Source organism: Bacillus rossius, chromosome 16 (genome assembly GCF_032445375.1).
Source record: "Bacillus rossius redtenbacheri isolate Brsri chromosome 16, Brsri_v3, whole genome shotgun sequence".
Classification (NCBI taxonomy): domain Eukaryota; kingdom Metazoa; phylum Arthropoda; class Insecta; order Phasmatodea; family Bacillidae; genus Bacillus; species Bacillus rossius.
In genome coordinates, this window is record NC_086343.1 from 11263162 (window position 1) to 11279712 (window position 16551).

Genomic DNA, 16551 nt, shown 5'->3' on the forward strand with positions numbered 1-16551 from the left:
TCGCAGGCTAGTCTGGTGCTAAGGTGATTCCGTGCTTGTTTCGCTTATCACGCCACTGTGTCTGCTGTCGGTCCTAAAGTTGATTAGATTCCTTCGTTCCGGCATGAACAACATGAGTGTACTCAGAACACTCAATCGGCCAGAACCCACCGTTCTAAAACTTAGGGAGTTCGGGAAAAGTTGAGAAATATCAGGGAAAAATCAGGAATTTAGTCAGAAAAAGTAATGGAAATTCCCCAGTGACAGTAATTTTAGAGGAAAATGCTTTACTACAGTCTTATCACACAGACTGAAAAGATTTTTTTTTCAGATGGTGTTTTAGTGCATAGTAACAAATAAACACTAAAATGGCGCATTTTCAGTTCTGTTAGAATTTTTTAGGAATAAAGAAAGCGGAGTCTGGATAGATTTTTCTTCTTTTCAAAAAATTGTGATGCGTGTAGATGAATTATTAAATAGGAGTTAGCTAGGGGATTCTGAAATTTTTGGTAATGGAATGTCAGGAAAATATCAGATGAAGTTTGTTACAGTTTTGCGCGGCTATCCTGTTAACGTATCGGGCGTCATTGGAGACAAACGGATGGTAATGGCGGAATGTACTCACTTAAAAATAAAATCAAAATTAATCCACCTCTTCTATACTCAAAATTAAACCCAGAAACTAATTAAGATTCACCTTCAGCAAAATCAAATGGAGTACGATTTGTATCAGCTAATAAAGAATAAAATAAACACAAAGGAAAAAAAATATATATATATTTATCAACAAAAAACTGAAAATAATAAAAATAAATTTTAAATATCTACCATTGTGTTGATGTGGCCGGAGAATTGAAAAATCACGGTTGATGAGTGGAATTGGGGGAGGGGGAAGCAGAAAATTACATATCTTAAATACTTGCAACAAAAAAAAAGTCGCCGGGAATCTCAAAAACCAGGCACAGCCTTTTGATTTCGAGACCAACTCGAAAAGAATAAAAATTTTGAGCGTTGTGTTTGGTGGCTGCGAGCGAGCGAGTTTCGCAAGTGGCAGTGTGTCAGCCGGCGATGACGTGGTGGTCCAGTGTAACCGAGCCTCGAGTGAGGGTTGGGGTGTCGGGAGGGGTTTAGCCAGCGTCTTTTCGCCTGACCGCGGGGTGACCACGTGTGTGTGTTTGGGGCGGGGGGGGGGGGGGGAGAGACCGCATCGCGGCCGTCATTCGCGACCTCTGCGGTCCAGAGAGAGCCCGGGGTGGGGGGGGGGGGGGACGAGAACAACGAGAGCCTTTCTTCCCGACGACGGCGGGGTCGTTTCCCCGGCCGAGAACTCCGCCCACGTCGGCTAATGTCGACTCCTGTCGGCTCCTGTCGGCTCCTGTCGGCTCCTGTCGGCTCCTGTCGGCTCCTGTCGGCTGCTGTCGGCTGCTGTCGGCTCCTGTCGGCTGCTGTCGGCTCCTCGAACGCCGGAATTAGAACCGCCGCGGAAGAGATCGGCGAAGAGCTGCGGGCTCACACTTAAAAAATTACAGCATACTTACGGACATCTTCAACGAAGAATTCGCCAGAAATAAACAAAATCAGTTTTTGACGTGATAAACGTCTTGTAAATCGATGAACGCCGGCTGCACGCACGAAAATTTGTCACGTTCCGCCTGAGCCGAGCGTGCAAGACCAACCGGCCAACCACCGTGCGAGAAAATCATCTATAATATCAAACAAAATCAATCCGGGCGAACGTTTGTCATGGCTCTTTGCTATTGGCCCTGGCCTATTTCTTCCTAGAATTGGAAAAGTTTGCAGGTCCAGTGACCTCTCTTGTAAGACTTCGTAGTCCTCCGTTAACAAAAAAAAAAAAAAAAATCGCCGGCTTTAGTGACAACCATGCGGAGTTTTTTTTTTGTTTCGGCGAAGATTTTTTCCAACGTTTCTGTAGACGTTTCAGTTACCATAATCAGCAGTTACCTTCTGGGTCAGTTGGTATAACAAGGTACCACAACCAGATTACAATTGCCAGGGTAATTATACTGCTACGTCGACCAAAACGTCAGTGACAACCCGAAGCCAAGCAACTCCTTCGTTTACTCCAGCAATATATATTATATATAGGCCTATATACCAATTTATTATATATTTTTCCGCTGTTCGAAAAAAAAAAACTTTTTTTAAACACCGGAAAGTATATAAAATAGGCAAATTTAAATATTAAAAAAACTATATCTATACATTATACCGTATCTTGTAAATCATACTTAGTGATAACTTATTGGGTATGGTCACACTTCCAAAGTTATGCTTTTTTTTTTTGCCAATCAGATCAGACACGATGGTGTGTTTCTGAAGACTGCGTTAGTCGTGAGCTATCTAATAGTCTGGTTATGTCATTCCACGGGCGCACGCAAAGGAGGAGGTAACCATAAAAAAAAAATTGGTTGTCTGTAAAGTTGGTTTACGGACGATAGTTTAACGTGACAACGTCATAACAAAACATTGATGAAATGATTGTATACTTTTATGAATAAAATTGAATCAATTTTATTGAATTATCACTATTTTGTATGGTTACAAAGAAGGAGTGAATTGAAATCTACAATTTAATTGATAATTTTACTTTTATTTGCACTCATTAATTCAAATATGTTTATTACTTTAAGGAAGAGATTAATTTAACTATAACTTTTATACATGTTTGCTATTTAACTTCTTCCAATCTGTGTTATTCTGTTAAGGATAGGACGATGATAGGGAAAAGTAGGAAACGAATGGGAGTGTTTCAAGTTGAATGTGCCTCGAAAAAGGTCAAATCGATGGTTGTTCCAATCGAGTGGAAGAGAGATAGATGCGGCGCAAGCGTACAATGAGCGTAACGGGACAATGTGCGTAACAAGACAATGAGTCATCCTTTTTCGTGCGTAAATCCGGCGTTCATCGATTTATTAGACGCTGTCACGTCAATAACCTACCATTCCCACCAACAAAGAAAAGAATTTGAGAAAAACAGCAGGCAGATAGATCCCCCCTTCCCTTAAACAAAACAGTGGGTGGCCACACGTCTGCATGATTACGTGGTAACCGGGTGAAGCCATTATTTTTCCTTGCGTCTCACCCAACATAGGTTATGACCCGTTTTCGACTTTCGTAATGAATACAAGAATTAGAATTTCCAGCAAAAGTTAAACACGTGCATAATATTTTAAACATCAATCACGGCGCGAGATCACTTGCAACATTGTGACCATTATTTAGAATGCGACAATTTTGATAAACTAAAAAGAATTTTATTGCCGTTAAATACACACCAGTAGTTCGCCCATAACCTTGCTATTTTCCGTTTTTGGTGTAGGTAAGTACTAACCAAAGTTAGTAACCAAATACCTATTTTCAGAACAAATCAAGGAAATATTTTGAAGTAAAATACTACCAACATACTAACTACTATTTAAAAATTTAATGAGAAAACAATTCCCAGGAAACCTATAAATTTAGGAAATTTTCTACCCGTCCTACAAAGTCTAAGGGATAAAAAAAAAAAAGAACTATAATAAACATACGAGGGAATGTTTTGAATTAAAATAATGCCAAATTAACGTAATCGACAACCTAACACGAAACGCACATTCTTGTACAATTTTGTTTCCCAAAATGAACGCAACGAATATATATTCTTACCGAAGTACGAAATATAATTCTGTTACATTTTAAGACGTTTTACTCACCTTGTGTTGTATCGCAGACTTCGCACCGGTAGGTCGCGAGCTCTCGTGTACGGCAACTAGTTTCACCGACAAAGCAGGCTTCAAAAAACAAACGTTTCTGAAGAAATTAGTTTCCTCGTTAGGGAAACGGACAGGTTCGGACACGTGCAGACTGGACGCACACTCGTGAACAAGTTACCCGACATTGTTCTGCGAACGAAGTCTACGAAACGGGAGAAACGTTCGCTCTGTTTTTTTTTTTTTTTTTTTAACGACACGAAGGTCAAATCGGCCCGCGAGTGTCCTCAAAGAGAAAAAGAGAGATAGAGAGAGATAGAGAGAGATAGAGAGAGATAGAGAGAGAGAGAAAGACTGGCACAAATCACCACGTAAACATGCGAGCATCGACAAGCGGAACTTCCGGCCGGGCTGCTGAAAATACAGTCACGTGGTGTCGACGTAACACTCCACTTCTTGTTGATCGAAGAATAGCAATTGTTTTTTTCAGTACGCAAAATAAAGAGTCGACAGAAATCGCCAACTACCACGCACAATCCTGCTTTATCAATGCGGTGCAATGTTAATTTATTTCATACCTCGCGATACTTAAAAAAAAAAAAAAAAAAAAAAAATGAAAAAATAAATAATGAAAGATGGCTGCTGCTGCTTCAGGACATCTTCGGCGAATATCTTCACCCCCACCAGTCGCAGCCTCGTGCAGCGCGGGGGCGGGACGCACACTGTACGATCACATTCCCCAAATCGAAAAGGCCGGTCGCACGCTGTGTACCCTCGGTTACAATTCGGCCCCTTCGCGAAGTCGCGTCCGGAGGGAGAAACACTTCTTGGCGAAAGAGACGCGAAGCCGACGGCCAACTTCAGCTAGCGAAGGGGCCCCCTGGGGGAACGATAGAAGAAGGGAAAAAAAAGTCGGGTACTTATTTTCGTCCATGAGTGACGCTATTCGGGGGTGTTAGGGAAGGAGTGGGGAGGAGGAGGGAGGGGAAAGCATGTCTCCCTCCCGTCCGCCCGGCAGATCCAGGGGGGAATATTCTTGGCAAAGCCCTCGGGACGCTTAAGACTCGCAGCACGTATAGTGCGTCTCGAGTAATTTGCCTCGAACGCCACAGTTCCAGTGGTCTGACGTATCCCTTCTGACCATTATTATTCTGTAAACAGAGTTAAATAGGGTCGTTATACATCAGTCTAGGGACTGGAAAAAAACTCACGTGTTCAACGATCTCCAAAAGAGAATCCACTAACCTGTGCATACTCGAGCAAAAATAACTTGTTCATTGTCTGCTGACTAAGTGACGTGTCTCAAACCGGGTAGTTTGTGATTCGTAGAGACCGGAAGAATTCGCGGATTCATTTCGTGGAAGGCTAAATTTTGAAATATTTTGCCTCTGTGGAGTTGTTGCCGAATTTGTTCGCAGTTCGTAGGCAGGAATCTAGGCCACAGACTGCCAAGGTGAGAAGTCTCGCAAATCAGCAGCAAATGAACACATTAACATTTTCCTAAGTTGGCGTAGGATGGTGAAGTCTGTCGTCAAGGTCCGTGGAAACAGCGAATTTTCAAGGTTTCCATCAATTCAGTACTTCGTCGAACGAGGATCTCTATAATCAGCCCGCAGACCTCCATATTAACAGGGAGCAGAAACTAAAGTATATTTATTTGAATTTCAGTACATCACGAAATTGAACCCGTCAATTTTTTTTCCTATCTCCGCACATCACGTGATGTTTTTAAAGAGGCGGTTTGGGGAAGCGGGTTCCACCGGCACTTCTTCTAGGAGACTGTCGTATCTTCAGGAGTGCTGTCACAACTTAGAAACACATGACTTAGAAACACATAAGAAAAAAATCTTTTAAGTTATGCCTGTTCTAAGTTGTGATAGTTCTAAGTTGTGATAACTTTCTAAGTTACAACGTTTCTAATTTGTGTGATTCTGCGTTGTGTGTTTCTAAGTTATAATCGTTCTAACTTATGACAGTTCTAAGTCATGTGGTTTTTTGAGGTTTCTAAGTTATGACTATTATAAGTTGTGTGTTTCTAAGTTGTGTGTTTCTAAGTTGTGCGTTTTTCTAAGTTGTGCGTGTTTCTAAGTTGTGCGTGTTTCTAAGTTGTGCGTGTTTCTAAGTTGTGCGTGTTTCTAAGTTGTGCGTGTTTCTAAGTTGTGCGTGTTTCTAAGTTGTGCGTGTTTCTAAGTTGTGCGTGTTTCTAAGTTGTGTGCGTTTCTAAGTCGTGTGTGTTTCTAAGTTGTGTGTGTTTCTAAGTTGTGTATGTTTCTAAGTTGTGTGTTTATAAGTTGTGTGTGTTTCCCGAGACGAGCTACCCGCGACGGTCCGTACCAACGAGCACCCCGGCGTGGAAGTGCTCCCGAAGTGAGGTCGCACCTTTAACGGCCGGGTTTATAATCTTGCGGACGCGGCGGAGAAAAAAAAATCCCTCCCCGCTTCCTGCGAACCTCGAGGTTCAAGCCCCGGCAGCGGAAAAATAATCAAAAATAAAGCTAAAATCAGCCCACGTCAAAACTTATCTGAATAAACTGCACACAGAATTTAGTGGAATTCCGGTATTGAGGTTTATCTATGGCATACAGTGTAATAAGTAATGGTGTACTCACGTTCGAAAACAAAACATTTAAAAAATCAATCTTCCCAAATTGCAAGAAGCATTCAAAGAACGAGGCACATGTTGGTTTCGCCTTATTGAAACCAAGATATGTTTGTATAGAAAATAATTTGTATAAAAATACACTTGTATGCAATCCATATTACAATTTAAAAGAATTTATGGAGTATACTGCTGAAAGAGGGGAAGCATTCTGGTTACAGCCAGACTCCCTTGTATAGCTACAATGCCTAACAACAATATCCTAATAACCTAAATCCTGCTTAATTTTTTTTTCTCTTACTTAATAAATATAAGATATTGCTTGACATATCATGTCTATGGGTATGTAGCCCTATAAAAGAAATAATGTAATATTTGTAATTCAGATTATCTGAAAATTTTTTCATCGATGTTTGTTTAATTTTAAGTTATATGTATGTAAAACTAAATATGTATGTGTACCTATTTAAAACTGTGTACATGTAAAACTGTATGTATATGTATAACCGTAAATATGTAAATTACATGTTCCATAGCCTTATGGTTTCTACCAAAAGGAGACTCAATGGAATACAAAAAAAAATATTAAAAAAATTTAAAAAAAAAAAAAAACAATTTTCCATCAGCGAGTACCGTAGCTTTGCCGTAGTTAGGGGATAGCCGAATCGTACGCCCCGGGCACGAATATTCTGTTTGCAGTTGCAGTTCAACGTGCTCCACAACGCACATTATCAACCGGGGGGGCCGACACTTATCTTCCTCTGTGCTTGCACAGTCAAGAGGGATCTTTCGACCGCTCGCTACCGAGACAACATTTACCCTGTGACCACATTCGAGATATATCTCAGCGGCCAGCGCATTGGTAACGGGGAATTCATTGAAAAAAAAAATTGGTTGTCTGTAAAGTCGGTTTACGGACGATAATTTAACGTGACAACGTCATAACAAAACATTGATGAAATGATTGCATACTTTTATGAATAAAATTGAATCATTTTTATTGAATTATCATTATTTTGTATGGATACAAAGAAGGAGTGAAATGAAATCTACAATTTAATTGATAAATTTACTTTTATTTGCACTAATTAATTCGAATATGTTTATTACTTTAACGAAGAGATTATTTTAACTATAACTTTAATACATGTTTGCTATTTAACTTCTTCCAATCTGTGTTATTCTGTTAAGGATAGGACGATGATAGGACAAGTAGGAAACGTATGGGAGTGTTTCAAGTTTAATGTGCCTCGAAAAAGTCAAATCGATGGTTGTTTCAATCGAGTGGAAGAGATAGATGGCGCAAGCGTACAATGAGCGTAACGGGACAATGTGCGTAACGGGACAATGAGTCATCCTTTTTAGTGCGTGCAGCCGGCGCGGTGTTCATATATTTATCAGACGTTGTAACGTCAAAATTATTTATCTGCGAGGTTTGTAGGTCGTGTGGTTTTCTACTCCCGCAAGTTTTGATAAAAACACCGTATCTCTCAAAACACGCAGGATAAATGAAGTTAGGGCTTTTAAAACATAACTTTTGTCTGGACTGGTTGAATGGTAAACCGTATTCGTTCGAGGACCAAGTGAACAAGTGCCCATTCGAGACAGTGTATACTCCCATTTACGATTCCGATGATGTGAGGCAGTCTGTTAAACACAGTATCGAGGAACTCTTGTCGGGAAGAAAAAGACCATGTAGGCAAAGGATCTGGCTGGTCGGTTTTTAGTAAACCGATTGGAGCTATGAATTAGTCAGTTCAAGCCAATTGCAGAACTAAATGTTTATACATAAGATTGCTAACGTTAGCTAGTGTTCCTGTAGTAGAATAAAGTTATGCAATAAATAGTGTTTGTGAAAAAACTTTTATTTTCGAACCTGTCACTTTTGTGGTATTTATAACAAAATTGATTTTTTTCCCCGCATTGACCGAGGATCGAACCGAGGAAGGATATCGATCGAATAAATTAGTATATTAATGAGTGATTTTTGGAATTTTTCTCAATATTTTTAGGTTTATTATTACGAATTTTCAAGATAACGGCCGAATGCCAAGATGTTGGACGCCGCAGTAATAATAAATAATTACTACAGTCTAGCAGGTAAAAATTAAACTAACAGGGTGGTAACGCACTCTAGGAGTCGAAAAAAGATGGCGGACGTGATAGACTAGCTGGCGATATGTGTACCTTGATATTAGCGGGAGCTTACGATTCACTCGTCCTTCTGGACATACCCGAATGCTCACGTTGGCAAGATTTCTTTTCACAGACGAAAGAGCCAAACCCGAAGTTCCCTGAAGTTCATGCTCGCTTTTTTTTCCGTACCACAACAGGTGTATTTATTTGGGGGAGGAGAAAAAAATTCACGGACATTGTTCTCCAAATGCGCGGGTTTAACTTATAAGATGACATTCTTAAAATTATCAAGAAGTAATTTAAAGAATTATTCAGTAGGTTAGCTACATTAAAAATATTGTAAAATCATTTTATGGTTGCTTAGCAAATAACTTTTTAATATGTAGCTATCCAGAGCTAGGAAACAGTTTACATGATTTCACAGTATCTTTCATTTAGCTATCCTAACCAAATCAACCGTCCACAATGTTTTAAAGTATTTATAATGTAGCTAACCTAACATAATTGACCGTTAGTTATCATGAGTTGTCCAAAATAAACATTCACGTACACACGGCAAACGAAAAATATGGTGGCGTAAAAATAAATATCGTTGCCTTGTTTATGATCTTTCCTTTTATCAGCATCTCCATATTTATTTACAATGGAAAAAAAAAAAAAAAAAGAAGATGCACGATCGCTCGTTTGGCTCTCTCGTCTGTGTAAAGAAGGCTTGCCGACGTGAGTATTCGGGTATGTCCAGAAAGACGAGTGAATCGTAGGCTTCCCTGATATTAGTGGTGGGAGGTCAGTCTGCCGGCGGCTTCAGTAGAGGGAAGAATCCGTCGGATTTTATTTTCCCCTCATCGGGTTCGAACTGCGGACTCCATGATGTGCGTGTTTTATTACAATTTTATTACAATTTGATTAATTGATTTTTATAAATTAAAATTTTTTTCCCATTTATCTGATAATTATGGATTTTCAAGATGGCTGCCGTAACGAAAATTGCAACGATATGTAATTCAAAATGACCATAACTACACGTGCAACGATGACATCATACACATCCAAGATGGCGAGCGTAACGAAAAGTCCAACGTTTCTAGAATCGAAGATGGCGACAGTAACAAAATGTACAACGGTGTTTTTAAATAATATTTTATTAAAATTTGATTAATGAATCTTTCATAAATTAATATTTTTTTCATATTTCCAGCTTAAAAAATGCGGTTTTTAGATGGCGGCCGTAACGATAATTGCAAAAGTTACGTCATAATTCAAGATAGTGGGTGTAACGTACGAATTTTTTAAAATTTTTATTAAGAATGTTTATTATTTTTTATTAATAAATTACAATTTTACTCTCGCCGGGAATAGAGCAGAGGACCGAAATCGATTAAGTAAACATTTATTAATAAGCAATTTTATTGTATTTTATGAATTTTTTGGAATGCAAATGAAATCGTAAACAAAAGCCGCAATCAAACAAAACCTGACTTAAATAAAATAAAATTACGCATGAAATTCGATAAATTTCATTATTTCAGACAATATTGTGCAATTTTGGACTTAATTAGAAATATGAGAAATATGGGGCCAGAAAAGTGTGTCCATTATGAACATTCTTATATTTGTATTACTGATGAAACATTTACTAAAGAAAACATTTTTGATGATTTATTATTTTTATTAAATATAGTCAAAATGTGCGTATTATAAATTACTTTATTGTAAAATTCAGCATGTTTTTTTCAGTAAAAATTACACTAATTTGGTTAAGTATTAAAAAACTGTTTACTGTACTTTTTTTTAATAATTTACTTGTTTTACAGGTAAATGTAATTTATAAAAGTTAAACAAAATTAACGCTAAAACTTCCGGCTAATAAAATTAAATAAGCTTGAAAACCAAAGCCATTGAATCATGTCTGTAGTGATAACGTTTATTTTTTACGGAATCTACATTAATCCCTTTTTTATTGCTGACACTATGGTCAGTTTAAGACATGTATGTTTGTTTGTTTTTCTGACTAGCCATTTTTAAAGCTTAGTTTTATTTTCTCGGAATGATAGCCCGACGTCGCGTTGGGTTTTTTTTTTTTGGCGTACGGACAGAAACACCAAACAAACGTCAAACCGAATCGTTTTCAACAAACTTCTATCCCGTTTATTTTTTTTTTTTTCGCGGTCCACAGTTGGCAGCCGTCGTCGGCGGTCGAAGTGGTCACATTGTAAGCAACGTGGCGATCTGTTTTTGTCAGCTTGCTTGCGTTGCGCCCTTGAGCCTTGAGTTGAGTCCCCGCGCCTAAACCCGGGCGCACACACGATGCGCAGGGCTTCAGAAGAAACAGAGTGATATGAAGAAAAAAAAATTGGCTGTCTGTAAAGTCGGTTTACGGACGATAGTTTAACGTGACGTCATAAAAAAACATAAATGAAATAATTGCATACTTTTATGAATAAAATTGAACCATTTTTATTGAATTATCACTATTTTGTATGGATACAAAGAATGAGTGAAATGAAATCTACAATTTACCTGATAAATTTAATTTTATTTGCACTCATTAATTCAAATATGTTTATTACTTTAACGAATAGATTATTTTAACTATAACTTTTATACATGTTTGCTATTTAACTTCTTCCAATCGGTGTTATTCTGTTAAGGATAGGACGATGATAGGAAAAGTAGGAAACGAATGGGAGTGTTTCAAGTTTAATGTGCCTCGAAAGAGTCAAATCGATGGTTGTTCCAATCGAGTGGAAGAGAGATAGATGCGGCGCAAGCGTACAATGAGCGTAAAGGGACACAGCGTAACGGGATAATGTGCGTAACGGGACACTTTTTCGTGCGTGCAGCCGGCGTTCATCGATTTATTAGACGTCACGTCAAAAAAAACTGCTCAAGGTATGCGAGTGGGGAAAGTTTACAAAAAAACACTCAAGAATACCCCGAGGGCTATCCTGGGCAGCTCTGTTTCCGTATTTCGTTTTTAAACAGTTAGTTTATAGAAGAGTTGAAATGGCTGGAAGGCGTGTTTTCAGAATATTATTATAGGCATGAAACATCTGGTAAAGATTCTTGAAAGCCCTTGGATACTTGCATTACAACTTTTATCTTCATTTCCCCGCCGTATAATGTAACGTTCACCGCTCAAATCTCACAATTTCCCTATGCACGACTAGACTGCGCGCCAGCCCACAGCCTTGCGCTTAGAGGCGACACCGCGCTGGAAGCACGAGCGAGAGTCGCGCCTTTGAATATATATACTGTATAGAAGTCGCGAGTGGATAGGATTTACTCTACGTTTTTCAGGAGCGTATGGTGAGCAGCTTGGGAACTTCACCGCTGCAGGGCGCTGCCGTAACGCCCTGTATAGTCTTAGGTTGTTATTTACACGTTAGAGCGCAGCACTGTCACCCGCTGTCATTCCCCCGCACCACCCTACCCAACATTCACTGCAGCTCAAGGTCGTTCAACGGGAGGGGGGAAGGGGTGTTTGAAGAGTTGGACACTTGTCCGCTAGGGACCACCACAAGTCGATGCCCTAGAGATGGTGGCGATTGCGGCGGTGTATTAACCAACTACCTCAAACCGTATTAGAAATTTTAACCTGGGCTGGCGACTTCTATACAGTATATATATATTCAAAGGTCGCGCCTATCACCCCGCCTCACCGACACAGATGCCTGGTGGGCGGGCCCAGGTGCCTGCTGCCTGACGTTACTCGTAATCACAAAATAATTTAAAGTCATTTAATCTTCTTTCCAAATAACTGTTCGCCGAACCAAAATACAAAGCTCATTATATATTTAAAGCCCCAGTAAATAAATTTCGCCTGCGACCTAAACGAACCATGTCTGGTAGATTTCATGAAGTTTCTTTTGCCACTTACCTTGGAAGACAATGCTGTATCTTGCAGCGACTAATTTCCGTCCCCACTCCCGTGTTGGTACTATGTCCGTCTAAAGATTCATTTAAATTTAAATTTTTTTTGAAAACAACGCCTGATTATTTACCGCAGCTCCGACCGCAACAGGGTGTAAATCCCAAACAAACACACAAGCAAGTGGCTGTTAAATAATGGAGTCACCCACGCAACTCTCTTTAAAACACACTAACGGTCTTGCTTGTGTTCGCATGGCTAGCAACTCTGCAAACAGGAAGACTTGTAATTGCGAAGTCCAGTTTGGAACAGCATTCACGTGAGCGCCTGAAGTTGCAGTCGATGGGAATGACGCACAGACGTCCTTGATACATCGAGCAGGTTTCCCTGCAGGTTTCGCCGAACATGGTTGTTTGCACGATTCCGATGGCGAATATCCGCTACACCTTTCGGCACGGAGATCTTGCTCCCGCGACTCTTAAAGAGTGCAGGAACGTCACGTGAGTGAACATTCTTCTCTCAAGTTCGCTACCGGCGTGACACACATCCTCGTAGACGCGATCGCCTTCACTGAAGTTCCATTAACCGCATTGCGCCGAACACGCAATTAAGAAACACGTGTCGCGTGGCTGCCGCGACCTACCCCAACCGCTCGTCTCGTCTCGGCTGGACTGCCTTGCGTCAACACCCACCCACACTGTCCGCGCCTCCCGTCAACACAAACACAATTTGACCGCGCCTCGCGTCATCACTGTTTGATGTGAACTACTTAAGATGTGAAATATGTAGAAAGAATGGTAGTAAACATTAAGGGCGGAATTCATAGTGGTGATATAAGCAATATTTGAAAAAAAAAAAGTACTGCTTATATGCATGCTTAAGTATTGCATTAAATTCATAGCGAACAAATAGAGCACTTCTTATTAGGACTACTTCAAGTAATACCTCACGAAGCACTGCGTCAAATAAGTACTGCTCAATACGAATTCACTGTCATGAAATAAGTTTGCCTTGTTTTGCAAGTATTCATAATCAAATAAGCCATGCTTATTCATTGATATAAGTAATACTTCATGAAGTCGGCTATCTAGGTGACTCAAGTACTGGTACCGGTACGGATTTGTTTGTTGTAAGGAATAGGTTATGTAAGGTATTAATTCCCGTTAATTTTTCCATATATTAAATTAAAATTGAGAGAGTAAACAAATTCAATTTGGGGAAAAGAAACGAAACAAATCGTTGCCGCTTAGTTTTGTAAACAATACAGGCTACGTACATAACCTCTTCTGCAGCTAGCGTGTTGTTTTGCTACCACGTGGTTAACTTCACCCGCTTATAGATAGAGCTGTAGCAAACCGTATGTATTCGGTACTGAGTAACGGGTGCGCCATCTAGTAACGAGTAACGAAACGTTACACACGAATGCATTTCGTTACTCGCATTTTTCGTATGTTTTACGCATGCGCGCGCATATTCGATGAATTTACGTTACAAAGAACGATGTTTGTTTATTTTAAGTAAATTATAATTTGGAAATTCATCGTCCAAGTTTTTTACTGTTTATTAAAGATATTGCGTGTGTAGACAAAGTTTGAGATTGGAACAGAAACAACGTAATAAAGTATTTTTTTAAAAATGAGAAATATGTATGTTTTTGTTTTTTACTATCGCATATTTTCACGTTTTTTTGTTCTTATCTTAAAAGAGATTATATAATAAAGCCGCTCTAATGAGATTTAATTGTTTCTTGGTTAACAAAATCTGTTAATTATCAAATATTGTTAATTGTTTATATTCTATTTATTATTATTTACGCGACGTCATACTGATACTGTACGCGTACGCAATACGACTCGATTCGTTGCTGCAACATAACATAGCATGTTATGCGGTATCAGAAGTAACGAGTAACGTAACGATACGATAGTAACGAGTACTAATTGTTATAGTAACGAATACATACGGGTACGCTTTTTTTCGTTACTTTTACACCTCTACTTATAGATCACAGACACAAGATGGCCAACATAATTTAACAACACAAACATTCAAAACATATTTATGTAGTTGTTAATTCGTTTTTAATACATGTTCATATTTATGTTATTCAAGTTCACTATCAAATAAGAATAAATATCATCTTACATATTAATTTCATTATTTTAATCGCATATATGGTTTGAAACGTGGGCATTCTTACTTTCAAACAGGTAAATTATGTATTTACAGCGGTATATTTGCTTGCGTTACGTTGACACAAAATTCGTCCTTTACTTTTTGAGATACTTCATCAAGTACAGCATGGCCAATATAAGTAGTGCTTGTTCAAGTATTACTTCGTCAAGTATAGGTTTATGAATTCAATGCTGGAATAAGTACTACTTGAAGAATAAGCACTACTTTATAAAGTATTACTTATTCACCAAACAAGCCTTCGACTATGAATCCCGCCCTAAGTGTCAGCTACAAGTATCGTCTGCAATGGTCAATAAATAACCCACTTTTTGTAGCAGCCTATAATTAAAAAGTACTTACTTGTAATGACTGGTTTGAATGTTCATTTTTATAGGTTTACAAGTTAAAAAGAGTGCTTTTGTGGAACACTTGTACCTGGAGATTTTCACAAACGTGTAAAGTTTTACCTGTCACTAACTTTTCACTTTCGATAGTTGGGCTCCCTGACCTCCAGCTACAGCAGCATTGCCAACCAACCCTCGGATGGCCAACCTGCCCCGCCTCGCCGACTCCCCCCTTCGTGGAGCCTTCATTTCACAGACGAGAGAGCCACACCCGAAGTTCCCCGAAGTTCATGCTCGCTTTTTTCCCCGTTCTATCTCATTGTATAAACCGGTGTGGCATTAAATTTTGCGGTCGATTAGGATAGGTTAGCTACATTATAAATACTTTAAAACATTGTGGATGGTTGGTTATATTAGGTAAGTACCTATAGCTACATTAAAAATACTGTAAAATCATTTTATGGTTTCTTAGCAAATAACTTTTTAATATGCAGCTATCCAGGGCTGGGAAACCGCTTAAAAGATTTCACAGTATCTTTAATGTAGCTATCCTAACCAAATCAAACGTTCACACTGTTTTAAAGTATTTATAATGTAGCTAACCTAACCTTTTACAATGAACAAAAAAAAAACCGAAGATGCACGATCGGACGTTTGGCTCTCTCGTCTGTGAAAATAATGGTTCCCCCCCCCCCCCTTCGACGGGTGCTCGGTCGAGTCTCTCCGCACCTTTTCGGCACAGTTCATGACGTCACATGCCACCTGCGCACGCGGTCAAATGGTCCCAACTCCCCCATTGTACACGCACAGTCCAGCCCGAAACCATTCCACCGTCCTGCCTATAACTTATCACCGAATGTAACTAAATAACGATCGCAGACCCTTGCGACCACATCCTGAGGTTTGAAGGCTGTGGGTTTTTAGGCGCAACCGGGTCAGGTGTTCACCAACGTTTCGGTGGACATTTCATTTGCCATCATCAGTGTTAACAGTCTCCTTCTTACAGCGCAGTCACTTCGGCTTCATATAGGCGCACGATTGGATGCAGCTGTGCGTAAAAAAAAATTATTTCCTTCTGGTGGGCTGGGAATTTTTGGCCATTCGGAGATGGGGTTTCTATCATTGGATGGAGCTTCTGGCCAATCAGTGGCTGAACGTAACGAGACCGATCAATTAATTAAGACCTAAAAGTTGGTGAATTCACTTTTGACGCAGTTGAAGTCCAGAAGACAAATAAACAAACATTTTAACAAAAAAAAAACCGACTTCAAAATAAACAATTCCAACACAAAATAATATGCACTAAAAAGTAAAAAAATAATTGTGTATTCTTCTACAACTTAAAAATAAAATTACTTTTTCTACTCATCAATATGTATGTACGATCTATGTGTTTACCACGCAAGAAGGTAGGTAGGTACCAACCCACTTCAAATATAACTCAACACATACCTATGAATAACAAACAATTATCAAAATGTTTTATAGAGTTCTCCTAAGTAAAATGAAATGAAAAATATTGGACTACTTAAAAGTCAATCAAATTATTACGATAATATAATGTAGTTACAATTATTGTTATTTTTGGAGTCGGTGTCAGCCAAGTATGCTAGTTTATTTGTTTTAATATACAACGGCAGCGAAAAGTAGGAACAGATTCTTTGCACAAACCTTGACTACTTGGCTGACACCGACTCCAAAAATAACAATAATTGTAACTACATTATATTATCGTAA

General features: G+C 39.1%; 1 protein-coding gene across 2 annotated transcripts in view; it reads right to left on the reverse strand.

Annotated features, from left to right (window-relative positions):
* LOC134540375 (protein rhomboid) overlaps window positions 1-4450 on the reverse strand; it is a 28667-nt gene extending 24217 nt beyond the window's left edge. For both annotated transcript variants that reach the window (XM_063383063.1, XM_063383062.1), the window contains exon 1: window positions 3693-4450. The gene's annotated coding sequence lies outside the window, so the exon portion shown is untranslated. The remainder of the gene's footprint in view (window positions 1-3692) is intronic.
* Between the last annotated feature and the right edge of the window lie 12101 nt (window positions 4451-16551).